Source organism: Ammospiza nelsoni, chromosome 17, assembly GCF_027579445.1.
Source record: "Ammospiza nelsoni isolate bAmmNel1 chromosome 17, bAmmNel1.pri, whole genome shotgun sequence".
Taxonomy (NCBI): Eukaryota; Metazoa; Chordata; class Aves; order Passeriformes; family Passerellidae; genus Ammospiza; species Ammospiza nelsoni.
The window spans coordinates 6,194,488-6,207,327 of NC_080649.1; the positions used below are offsets into that span (position 1 = coordinate 6,194,488).

At 40.8% G+C, this 12,840-nt stretch overlaps 1 long non-coding RNA gene across 1 annotated transcript; it reads left to right on the forward strand.

Moving 5' to 3' along the window:
* The first annotated feature begins 5,972 nt into the window (after positions 1 to 5,972).
* Positions 5,973 to 11,815, forward strand: LOC132080749 (uncharacterized). Its single transcript, XR_009419608.1, has 3 exons — positions 5,973 to 6,041; positions 11,461 to 11,515; positions 11,618 to 11,815. It is a non-coding gene; the product is annotated as an uncharacterized LOC132080749 (long non-coding RNA).
* Positions 11,816 to 12,840: the final 1,025 nt, after the last annotated feature.

Here is a 12,840-nt window from a genome sequence, read left to right on the forward strand (position 1 = left end):
CAGGGCTCTGCAGGCAAAAAAACGCCAGAGCAGCTCAGGTGCCAAAATCAACCCCCGCTGCCTTTGTTCACATTGCCAGATACAGCTAAATAATGAACTGCAGTCATTTAGTACAAGCCTCTCTCACCTCCTGTTGATTTGATGTAATAGATGTACTGCAGATAAAGTAGGTGCAAATAATGCTTCATTGTGAGCCAGTGGTGCAGAGAACTTAAAACAACACAATGAAAGCCGTTTTAGCTTTGTACAGACTCAAACCCACCTGAGGAAATTGGGCATGAATCTCCCTTTGCTTGCATTGCTATGTGTATTTTACCCTTGCTATTAGGTAAGACCTGCGCTTGTTTTAACTGCCCTTCTTTAATTTATTGTGATTTAGATCCTTTATCAAGGCCTCAGAGTGTATCTTATGGAAAGAACTATTAGACTCTTTCTCATTCAGTTAAAGCAGAACACAGCAGGACTTCTGGATTTTAGCAGTCCCAGTAAATTGACAAAATATTAACTCTCACCCCCGGCATATATAATATCACCTAATATCACAAATATAAACAAAGGAGTTTCATCATCTAGTCCATAGCAAACAATGCTGTGATATTTTCGGCCATTATATGTGAGATAGAAAAAACACAAAGAAATATTTCAAGGAAAATATAAAGGAGCAAGAAAGATTCGGACACGACCTGAGTCAATAGTGGCATTGTGGTCTTGCTTAAAGCCTAAACAGAGAGCCCTTTTGGCTGAGTGCTGGCTCATGGAGGCTTGGTGCTGCATGTAAAAGTATTTCATCATATTACTTGATTTCAATGCTAAGAATTAGGATTTTACGTTATTTTCAGATAAACAGAACTACATCAAAGGTACCTGACTATCATCATTCTTTTTCTTCTAAGGGAAACAACAAAGTTTTGTCTATCCCTTAGGGACAAAAAGAAGCTGTGTTATTGAATACCTCACCACATCATTTTCCTGGTTTGTTTGATGGGATGACTATGATTTACAGGATTTCTTTATGAGACTCAATTAAATATAGAATTTATAATATTCATGCAGTTTCTGTGCCAAATATACATAGTGCTGATACAGCAGGGATCTCAAAATATCAACCACCTGCTTGGAAGGAACGGAATTATGAATACATCTCCTTAAACAATAATTCATCATACTCAGAAGCCTAAAGTTAAGCTGCTCTAGAGCCAACACAGCTGCTTTATCAACTTACTTGGGGGATACTGCTGACTTACAGTGCTGGGAATCTTTCTTGCATCTCATAGCTAAGATTAAATTCAAGAATTTAGAACCCTAGGAAGCAACACTGACTGTGGCATGAAGGATCCTGATTTCCAGAGGGGAAACCAGAGCTGTGAATGCCATGTCCACTGTTCTCTTACAGTGTGCCAGGAAGGGAGCCATTCAGAGATAATATATTCACAGTGTCTGGGGGAAACCAGGAGAATCATTCCACACCTCACTGAGGATTGTAGGGAAATATCCCTTAACCCCCAGCCCCTCCAAAAGATGGTTATGTGGTAGAGTTTTTCCCTGAATGAGGTCAGCTGAGGTACCAACTCAACAGAGCCAAAAAGGCACCCTTTTCCCTAGGGAAAGCTGCTCTACCCACAGTAATGAAATTAATTTTAATCCTCATGACTTCATGAGAAGACTTTGATCTCACATACTTCAGCTTTATGACCTTTTTTTCTTTTCCCCAGCCAGGCTGGAGCTACAGAAGTGAGACAGACTGAAGACCCTGAGAGCTGAGCTTAGAGGACTCACATACAGTCTAGGGAGATAAATGTGTGTAGCAAAAATGGAATCACAGGACCTGAGTGGGGCTCTGGAGGATAAAAACCAGCACCCCAGCATGACAGTGGCTTTAAGTCCATTTTCACTGCATGGATGCAGAATCCTGCTGTGCCCATTCCAGACAGGTGTTACTCTAATTGGTCTTTCCTAACTTCGATTTTACAGCTTCCCTTAGCAGCCAGGTTCACTGTTTAAATATCCTTCATTAAGAAGCTTTTTCAAATCTCTGATTTAAAATTTTGCTCTATGTAGAGCCAGGAACCCCTTTTTCTCCTTTGGTGACCAGGAGAGTATTTCAGAAGCACCTTCTTTGCAGACTTTTTGAGAATTAGAAGACTATTACAAAGCTCTACAAATTCACCACTTTCAGTTTTATCCTTATGAAAAGGAACTTCTTGTAAAATTCTTTGTAGTGCCTGTTGCACTTCTGGAATCAGGGTAACTTAGGCCCCTTCTGTCCCTTTCTCACCAACTGGATGAACATTTCTGCAAAGGGGGCATCAAAATCTCTCTTAGTTAATAACCAATGTCATCCTGCCTAATGAGTGTTGCTAAAATGTTCAGACATACTGGGATAAAAGCCTCCTGAGGAACTTTAAGTAGTCAGAGTAGGAAGAAATCTAACACTGCAAATACGATCTGTTGAGAAACACCACTTTTACCTGTGGTATCCATGCTTATAGCAAAAAGGAAAACAGCCCAAAATACACAATGCTGCTCATTTTACCTCCAGTAGGTTTGCATTATTACTCTGTCTCCAGGTCTTCCTTTTGAGAACATGTTGAGAACATGGCTTTTGAAAATCCCTCCAGATCAAATAGACCAGGCCTGTTTATATTAAAGAAAACCTGTGCCACTGTAAAGACAGCAACCACCTTCTTATATCTCTGTAGGAAATAACCTTTAGGGTTAAATAAGGAAAAAAGAATAGTATTTTCAACCAGACTGTTACTGCCTGAAGGATCCAAATAGGCTGAGGGCTGTTTTCAGGAGCAAAATGCACAACAAACTCGGGATGGGATAAGAACACAGCAAGGAAACTTCTGATTTATTTGAGATTACAAGGAGATTTGCCTATCTCATCCAAACCCCTCTTCTAATTAGCATTTTCATCTCTCATTTTACCTTTTGCTCCCAAACAGTGCTTGAGGCTTGGTCCTGGGACAGCTCTCTGACATCCACAATGTGTGCCTTCCCCATTTGACTGAAGCTCCATTTCAGTGATGCAGAAAATTAATTAGGGCATTTTATTTCTTTCATAACTAGACCTATATACTGTTTCTAAGGCTGCAAATCTGTTAACTCTGTGAACGAATAAACACAAAATTAGGTTCCTTTTCCATGACATCTGAAGCTGATAGCAACAACAGCCATGAAGGAATCTCAATACAGAGTCTGCTGTTCTAACCATGCTGGAAAAAATTCTCTGTACCAATTAGAGAGATTACTTTTGTCCCAGTGATGCAGAGAGCTGAAAAATCAGGCAAATAAACTAACCAGATGTCACTTTATCAGACAAGAGGAAGGAGTATTCCATGGTGAATGGAAGACAGTGTGTGGGATGCCCGTTACCTCATGCAAAAACTTCCTTTTATTCCCATAATCAGTTTTTCTGTGTTTTTTCCCCCAGCCTTTGCTCAGGAGCAGCAGGAATAGGTGAAAGGGCTGCTATTTGTGTATCTGTGGCTCAGCTGGGCCAGTGGCCACAGGCCCTGAGGAGGTGATGGCTCTGTACAGGTGACCCTCACCTGCTGTGCTGGTGCACCACAGAGGAGCATTAAAAATGTCAGGAGGCACGAACGTGGATTCATGTCTTCAGCTTCACTCATTCCAAACTTCCACAGGGTTTGTCATGGCAAAACTGAAAAACCACTAAAGATACAGAAAGAAGTAAAGCCACAAAATGGATTCACAGTACCAGCAAGCAGGTGTCACCCCTGTGCTCAGATGTTTTTATTCAACAAGGTTTTGGAAATATTAATGTTCAAGTTTTCAAAAGTCATATATTTCACCGGATTAAAACCTTTGTGATATTGGGACTCCATGAGTGAAAAATAGTTCTTTCTACCCATATCTAAAAATATATGTTTGAAGCTCAAGTTGATTTAATGTGAATTCATGCTCAACTGTGCGTGTGATGTTTGGATATAAACAACATTTTCACATTGCACAGTATCACCCTACTGCTGTTGTGTCTTTTCTCAGACTTGATTATGTATCTTTAAGGTATTTTCTTCTTGGGGCTGATTAGATAATTTAAAATGCCTGCACTAAAATTCACTGTCTTTAAATTGGGCTGAAGACATCATAGTTATATATAGTCCAGTTAAATTACTTTGACTGAGCTAACTTGCTATAAAATGGCATCTTTTATTCCAAAATTGGCCAAAAGGTTTTCCACCATGTATTGTTAGTGAGGTTAAAACAACCAACCAGACACCAGACCCAGCACCTGCTCACCTGGAATTCCTCTGTGTGATCTCAGCAAGCAATTCTGGGTAGAGCACCAAAGAAAAACCAGAAATTGAACAGAAAGTCCCTTTCTGCTCAACCCCAAACATGTGCTGGATGCTCCCCAATCATTTTAGCTGTGATTTTGTCCTTGGTGCTTGGAGAGAAGGGATTGAATCTCAGCGCATTTGAATCACAACAGCTGTGATGACGAGTGATGAGCATTTATTCCAGCAGGAAGTCTCACCCAGGATCTTTCCTAACTGTGAGATCCCTCTCACTGCCAAACAGGACATTCCATGCCACATTATGCTAATGTAGTGGCTTGTTTCCAGCAAGCACAATTTGTCAACAGCACCCCAGTGACAGCGATGGCCACGATCCCCTAACTCAGCCACCCATTGCATCTAATAATTGTTACAGCATTTTGAAATCTTCCATAGCTGTTCCTCCTTTGTGGCCACAGAACTAACAGATCTGTTAACTCCATGAGTAAGAACTGTATTCTCAAAAAGGTAAAATATTAGTTGTTTGGGGACAGTTTAATCTAAATCTTAATCTGACCCCAAACAGCACTCAACAGGGCTCATTGCAGTGTGAATATAGTCCTGGATCATAAAGTGCTTTTAAATAATAAAAGGTTAGGTAGGGCAAGAAGACATGTTTGCACTGTGTCTTTATATTCTTTTTGTTAAAGATATTTTTTTTAAAAGTTTGTTACAATTTGAGTTTGTTTTCCCAAGCTCAAAACAAGCTGTATAAAGCCACATGCTATATTATGGTAATGGAGGATTAGCAAAGCAGTATTTTTAAAAACCAAAAAGAATATGTTTTATTAAGGGGTTTTATTTATAGAGGGGAAGCCCTCTGTCCAACAGGAAGGTTCTTGGACTCCAAACCACCTTGCATTTCCAGCACCCATTTCCATGCTCCCCTGCCCACTAGCAGCTCCTCTCCTTGATTTGTGCAAAGGCAGATTAGGCAGAGGGGGGAGAGCTGAGAGAAAATGCTTCTCTGCAGCAAGCAGAGCCTGCAGACAGCGCTTCCCCCAGCTCCGGGTGGCAATTATTCCCGTGTAATAGGCAGTCACCCCCGACCCTCTCCTTCAGCATGCAACGCTTCCCCTGTCAAGCGCTAATCCCTTTGTTAGCTACTCAGCTGCACATTCATTTAGGAGGGCTAATGATGTGCACTGTTCCCTCTCTGCAGGATTTCGATGGACATGTAATTAGAGGTGAATGGAGTCTTCAGAGGTACGGCAGCCACGAAAGCCAGCGGCAAAGTCAAAGTGTTTGTCTAATTTCACAATCGGCTGTTCCACTGAATGAAACCATGTGGTCAGCTGTGCACAGAGGAGAAGAAAGTAGAAAAGGAGAAACAAAAAAAAAAAAAAAAAAAAAAAAAAATCTGCCTTTAAATAAAAAAAAAAAAAAGTGGGTTGTGTGGCATGCACAACAAAGCTCCGAGATGAGAAGGAACGTGCTTCAAAATATTTTTGGTCGGGGTGCTAGAGAGCATGTTGGAAGATAAATGCCAGCAAGGAATCCGTTGTTCTTGTACAGGGGAAAAAATATCTAAAGGTGAAAGGCTTTGTTTTAAAGTGCTTGAGATGCTTAATCATTAGCAGAATAAGTGTGAGAGCTGGAAAGCTACAGAAAAATACATGAAGGTGAACTGAAGAACTTTTTGTGTGCCTTGACACTGGTGTAAAAATTGGAGAATTTTTAATGTAAGTCATCCACTTCTGCAACACCTCAGGAAACATCCTGCTGCTCTTACACCAGGTGAGTAAGGCCTTTTGAAGTCCAAGGGATTTTTGCATATTTATTAAGGGGAAAAGTCTAACAGAGCCATAGTCTTGGTAGATTTTGGATGGAATAAAACCTCTCAGCTCTGATTTCTGGACAAAGCACAGAGAAGATCCCATTTTGCTGCAAGCTGTCCCTCCCTCTCCATCACACAGGGGTTTGTGGATGATCCCAGCAAGAAGGGCTGGCTGCCAGCTGGCCATTTTTGTCACTTTTGGCACGGTGACACATCATCCCCAGGTGTGATGTGCTGGGGAAGGCTCAGCAAAGCAGGGAGCTGCAGCAATGGGCTCGTACCTCCCTCCCAGCACAGCAGCACAGATTCCGCCCACCAGGTGCTACCTGCCCTCTGCCTCCCTCTGTGCTGCTTCCTGCTATTTTCTCACACCTCCTGAGGCTGCAGATTGTTTTCTGTTTCCCATAATTTTTTTCAGGGCTTGGGGGTTTTTATATTACTATTTTTTATAAGCTCTTCCTATGTTTTTGGTCTCCTCATCCTGGGTTCCCCTGCACACTGCATGGCCACCCTGTTATTGAGGCTGCTGCACCATTTTCCTGCCATTGACCATTTGTCCCTTTTGGAGCAGGGAATCTCCATTCTCCATACAGATTACACACAGTGCATCCCTGGATGAAATAGTGTTTGCATTAAATAACACCCATTCCTATCCTCTCCGTTACACAATAGCCAAGTGATCTTTTTATGAATAAAGACACCTTCACCGTTGCTCTGAATTCACAACCATAATTTCATTAAAAATGAAAAAAAACAGAGTAATAATTAATAATAGTTTTAATTCAGTGTGTGCTTATGAGCTAATATCTCTCCCAGAGTTGTCTAACACAATTATAAACATAATTTCATGCTTAATGAAATATAAATGATGCAATTGAATGGTGCACTCCAAAGATATCTCCCTATCAATCAATTGTCCTCCCAACACTTCCATATTTCCCTGTGTGCTTTAGGTAGCAATTTTGTTTGAAATGTGGCTCTTGTTTTGATCTGATTTGAAGACAGCAGGCAGCAGCTATTCCATCCTGTCCCTAAGGACATCAGTCTGATGGTGAGGTGTCATCACAATTTAAACTGGGTGTCTTATTGCTGGAATGGGGCTGTTGCAATTCCTGAGATCTGGATTCAGAGCAGTGCCTCTTGAGCGAGCACAGCACAGCCTGTCCTCACCCCTGCAGCAGCAAAGCCCCACAACAACCAAACACCTCCAGCAATGTCCCCGCTCTCACTGCAGCCTGTCTCCCACCACAGAGCAGAGCAGAGCAGGATGATTTGCTGCTGACAGCACCCGAAGATGGCTGTGGGCAGCTGATGAGGGTGTTTGGTTTTCTGAGTGATCTGGGATCTGTTAATAATCAAACGCATGGACATGCCCTTTTTGCTCTTTTTTTGAATTACCATCTTTATCACTGCTATCACTATTCCCTTTCTGAATTATAGCAGTAATTTCTTTCTGACCAGCTGGCTCATAACACCCAGTGGTGTCATCATGGAAAACCTTGTGTACGGCTGCATGACTTGCAGCTACAAATAGGTAAAACTTTGTAACACATGCTCACTGATTTCTTGGGTTTGTATTCCAAGAGCCTCAGTGACGCCCATCCTCACCGTGTGCTGCAGAGGGGGAGGGAGAAAGAAAATTAATCCCTTTGTATCAGAGGTGTAATGATCCTGACAGAGGTGAGGGGAAAATCAACCAAACTCCAAGCAGCAATTCCTGCTGTGATTGGGGTCTGTGCAGTAAATATATATTTTATCTTGCTGGGGTTTGGATATAATTGAATTGAAGTTTGTTGGAAAATTAGCCCAGACATGCTGAAAGCTTCACACAACTCAAAACCAGGCAGTTTTGCTTGGTTCAGGTTTAATTATGAATGGTTCACTCAGCCCTGGTAATGACTCATATTCACTAACCAGCCTGTATATGAGATGTGACAAAAGTGTAGTTCGGATACACAAAGCATAATTATTTAATGATGAAGTAAAGTTGATTAGGAAGCCTTTAAGCTATTACACTCTTTGCAGGGTATTTTGCAGTCACTGAATAAATGAACATAATTTAATTCTTAAAAGCTGCATAGCTCCTGCTGCTTTAGAAAATGATATGTAGCTAACACGATGGGATTTTTCCCATTATAGAATTCTATATGCTACAACAAACAGCATAGAGAATGCAATGCAATGCCACTAAGAATAAGGAAAACTATTCTTAGTGACTATCCAGGCTAAAAATGATAGAACTCACATATCCACTAACAATCATGAACCTGACAAATCAAGCTTGTAAGCCTGTGGTGTGATCTGAAAACCTAACAAGCTTCCAAGAAGAATCTCCATTTTAAAAATACATTCTTTCTTCCTGGATTCTTTTTTATTTTTTCTCATGATATGTGCAAGACTGAACAGCCTGAGAACAGCTATGCCACTGAAGGGATATATTTATATATTATGTAGCTGTGTTCCAATTATGAAATTGATCCATGGATAAAAATCCCTCAAGGGTGGCTATTAATGAGATTGTCTGCTCTGAGTGCATCCAGTAATAAGATTAGGTATGCATTTATCCTGAGCAGAGATAAACCAAAGACAAGTTCGTGCCAAGATAAGACAGTTTTGAAAAGCAATTAAACATGGGACATAATGTGCATGCATATGTCTGTGGGAGGCTGCAGGATGGAAAGTTGGTTTTCATCTGCAGAAGTGCTCCTGAGTGTAACAGGTAGGGAGAAATAGGCTTTTCACAGGAGTCAGACTAAACTTTATATCAAAAATCAAAATATTTTACTCTTGAATTTAAAAAACATTATTATAAAATGTGCACTCCGGCATTTTCAGTTTTTTCTTCACTTATGAAAGTCTTGACAATTACCAGTTGGAGTTCAGAGAACTGTTGGAGTTCAGAGAACACAGCACCTTAACAGCACCCAGGCATAGCCCTGATGCTGCCTAATGCAGGCAGACCCCAGTGATGCTCTGAGACAAATGATCTCAAGTTTTCCTACAGGATTTGCAACACAAATACCTCTGCCACAGCTATGGCATCATGGGACACAAAATCTTGCCCCAGGAATCAACCAGGGAACATTTGGGTAGTGCTGGAGGAGCAGCACGTGCAGAAATGCACACAAAGCCAATGGCTGTCACCACATCACTGCCAGGACCTTTCTCTCCCCACTTTTGGAACTGCTTGGTTATTCATCACATTCTTGCAGAATAGCTGAAATACCTTCCAAAATTTTCCCTTATTTTTTACAACACTGGGAAAAACTTCTCCTCCTCACTCTGCCTCTGCTGCTCTCAGGACGTGGTTTGGCTGCAGCCCCTTCAATAACTGGGGTACACAGGGTGCAGGAGGCCAGAACCTCCCTGGCAGCACAATCCTGCCCTGCAGGTGAACAACTGAAGCTCAAATCAAATTTTGAGATGCTGGAATCATTAAACAGGCCTTAAAATGCTGCCTGTGCTTGCTCCCCTCCACAAACCTGACCCAGAGCCAAGTTCTCAGTGCAGGTGGAACCCCTGGGCACCACCAGGCAGCAGGGAAAAATGTGAAGGGGAGGAAAACCACAACTCAACTTCTGGAGTAGTCTCAGGGGAGATAATGGACAATAACTGGAGCACAGAGGGTAGGAATGGAGGCATGATTTGTGCTCCCTCCATTTTTTTGCCTGATCAGTTCAAGGTCAGCATGAACAAGAGCAGCTGGAGATTTCTGCAAACCACATCCACTGAAAAAAATCCTTAAACAGAAAGGTATAAGGAGATGGGGAAGCTCTTCAAATAATGACCATGAGCACCTTTCAGGATATTTTGGAAGAATTCTTGATAATAATAATAATAATTTGTAATAACAGAGCATCTTAATAATCCCACGATCCAGAAATATTGGCACTCAGTGATTTGTGAATGCAAAGGAAATTCCCTTCCTCATACTTTAAAATACAAAAGCCTCTTTTTCAACTGTCACATACTCATTTTTCACAAACTAAATTAATTGAGAAATTTGGATGTTTGACACTTTAGCTAGGTGTATTTGAAAGGCATAAACAAATTTCTGCTATCTCTTCACAGACTTTAAAGTAATGCTATAAATTTTTAAAATGTCCACTAAATGGGTATTCTATTGAGTGGTGACTGCACAGAATATATGCAGAAAATGTGTGTGACTGGGGAGTTCTTGAATACAGCTGGGTACTGTAATGAGCCTTCTGTTAAAAAGTGCAAAAAACCATATCTATGTGATATTATATTTAGCATTTTTCTCCCTGAGTAGTTTATTCACAAGTAATTATTCGCTTAACTTATTTAAAGTTGCATAGAATCAAGTTCTTATCTGCTGCACAAGGCTGTTGGATTCCCACCACTCTCCTTTCACACCCCATCTCATTTGACAGAAGTCCAAGGTCAAGCAAAGCCACCCTATCATTTTTTTACTCCAAGATAATTCACAGACCTGCCTTTTGGTTAACAACCATATTAAAAAGCACTAGAGGAATTCAGTAATTTAATAAGAAATACTGATTAGCAGCTTCTCCCATCAGACTGTTTCCTGCCAGGCCAGCTGATTCCTCCCAAGCCTGTCCTTTGTGTCACACCATGCTGAGCACTGACATCCATTCTCCTAACAGAGACTTTGAATCATCAACTTTGTTTTGCCTCTTGGGTTCCCTCCTTCAGGATTCTGAAAAATCAGCTCTCTTCCAAATTAGCATCAATGATTTACTGGTTGGGTAGAACTCTGAGCTCCTTTTGAAAACCCTGCTAATTTTGCTTTTCTGTGTCCTTCCTTCACTGCCCCCTCCTGCAATCAGGATCCCAAAGTGTGCTTTCTGATGAGGATTAAGCCATGACCCATGCATGATTGCAGGAAATAAGCCTTTAAAGTATGCCTAAGTGCTCTGCTTGTTTGAAGCTACTGATCCTTAAAATAGATGTCTGTAAAAATGTGTAATTTCAAATGTTTCTGCAGATATTGTTCCAGTATGTGTAACGAGGAGACACATCAAGCCAAGTTATATCAGTTATGCTCCATTATGTCATGAACTGAGACAAAGAAATCAAAATATACAGTATTACTTCAAATGAAAATTCTACTCTTGTACAGATTCTTTCCCTAGTTACCACTTGCAAAGCATCAAAATATTCCCCTTGAATTTGGGGATTTATTTTATTTTATTCACCAAAAATCTTTTCTGTGTAAAAAAGTGTTTCATGTACTGCAAGAAAGGATGAAGAATTATTCCATGTTAATATTCTCAATATCTTTCATTATTTGAAAGTCCAGAGAGCCTGATGTTCATTCTTGTATGGATCATTTCTTCCTTCTAAACCCACCTTATTTTCTTGCATCCTTTTTTGCTCCTTTTTCATCTTTTCCAGAGCAGATGATCCTGAGAGGGGTTTGTGAGCTGGTTCACCACAGACTGATACAATGGTGAGTAAGAAATGCCATTATTTTCTTCTCCATCAGTTTCCACATTATTCCCATCACTGTTCCCCTAGCTGATCACCTCTCAACTTTGAATGGCTTTTACAGGAACTATACACAAGGACTCAGAGATTTCTCTCCTAACTAGGTTTTTATAACAAGCTATGTGGACTAAGAAACCAGCCAAATCAGCACAGGCAGCTGGGGCAGAGTTGTTTCTTTCTCTCCAGTGACTCAGTGCACAGAGCACTTCTCAAAAGCTCCAGAAATCTGGGACTGTAGAGCAAGACCAGGACTTTTCCAGGAAGCCCCATTTGCTGTTTTTTGTCACCTTTCTGCTCAGAAAGAAAGAAAGAAAGAAAGAAAGAAAGAAAGAAAGAAAGAAAGAAAGAAAGAAAGAAAGAAAGAAAGAAAGAAAGAAAGAAAGAAAGAAAGAAAGAAAGAAAGAAAGAAAGAAAGAAAGAAAGAAAGAAAGAAAGAAAGAAAGAAAGAAAGAAAGAAAGAAAGAAAGAAAGAAAGAAAGAAAGAAAGAAAGAAAGAAAGAAAGAAAGAAAGAAAGAAAGAAAGAAAGAAAGAAAGAAAGAAAGAAAAGAGAAAGAATATCTCCTTCCTTCCTTCCTTCCTTCCTTCCTTCCTTCCTTCCTTCCTTCCTTCCTTCCTTCCTTCCTTCCTTCCTTCCTTCCTTCCTTCCTTCCTTCCTTCCTTCCTTCCTTCCTTCCTTCCTTCCTTCCTTCCTTCCTTCCTTCCTTCCTTCCTTCCTTCCTTCCTTCCTTCCTTCCTTCCTTCCTTCCTTCCTTCCTTCCTTCCTTCCTTCCTTCCTTCCTTCCTTCCTTCCTTCCTTCCTTCCTTCCTTCCTTCCTTCCTTCCTTCCTTCCTTCCTTCCTTCCTTCCTTCCTTCCTTCCTTCCTTCCTTCCTTCCTTCCTCTCTCTCTCTCTCTCTCCTTTTTTTCCTTTGGCAATATTAGGTCTCAAGTGCCATCCCTGGAAGCTCAGTGTAACAAGATGCCTTAGAAATCCTAAGGTACTGTCTGGCATTTTTAAATCCCTGACACTCACCAAGCTTAGCGGCAAAGCTCTTTAAGTATTGAGCATATTGAAAGGAGTAGAATACTGTTGCTCCCGCCCCATCAGCCTCTCAAGATACTTAGTACATAATTTTGGCCTATTTAATGTTACTTTAATCTTAACCAAGTCAAGATAAGGTCAGATATTTCACCTTCACTGCAGCCCTCTTATGTCTGTGTGCATAGAAACCTGTGAGAAAAACATTTCCATCATTTCCACAGCAGTGATCAAAGAAAATCACAAATGCAATGGACTTCAAAGAAAAG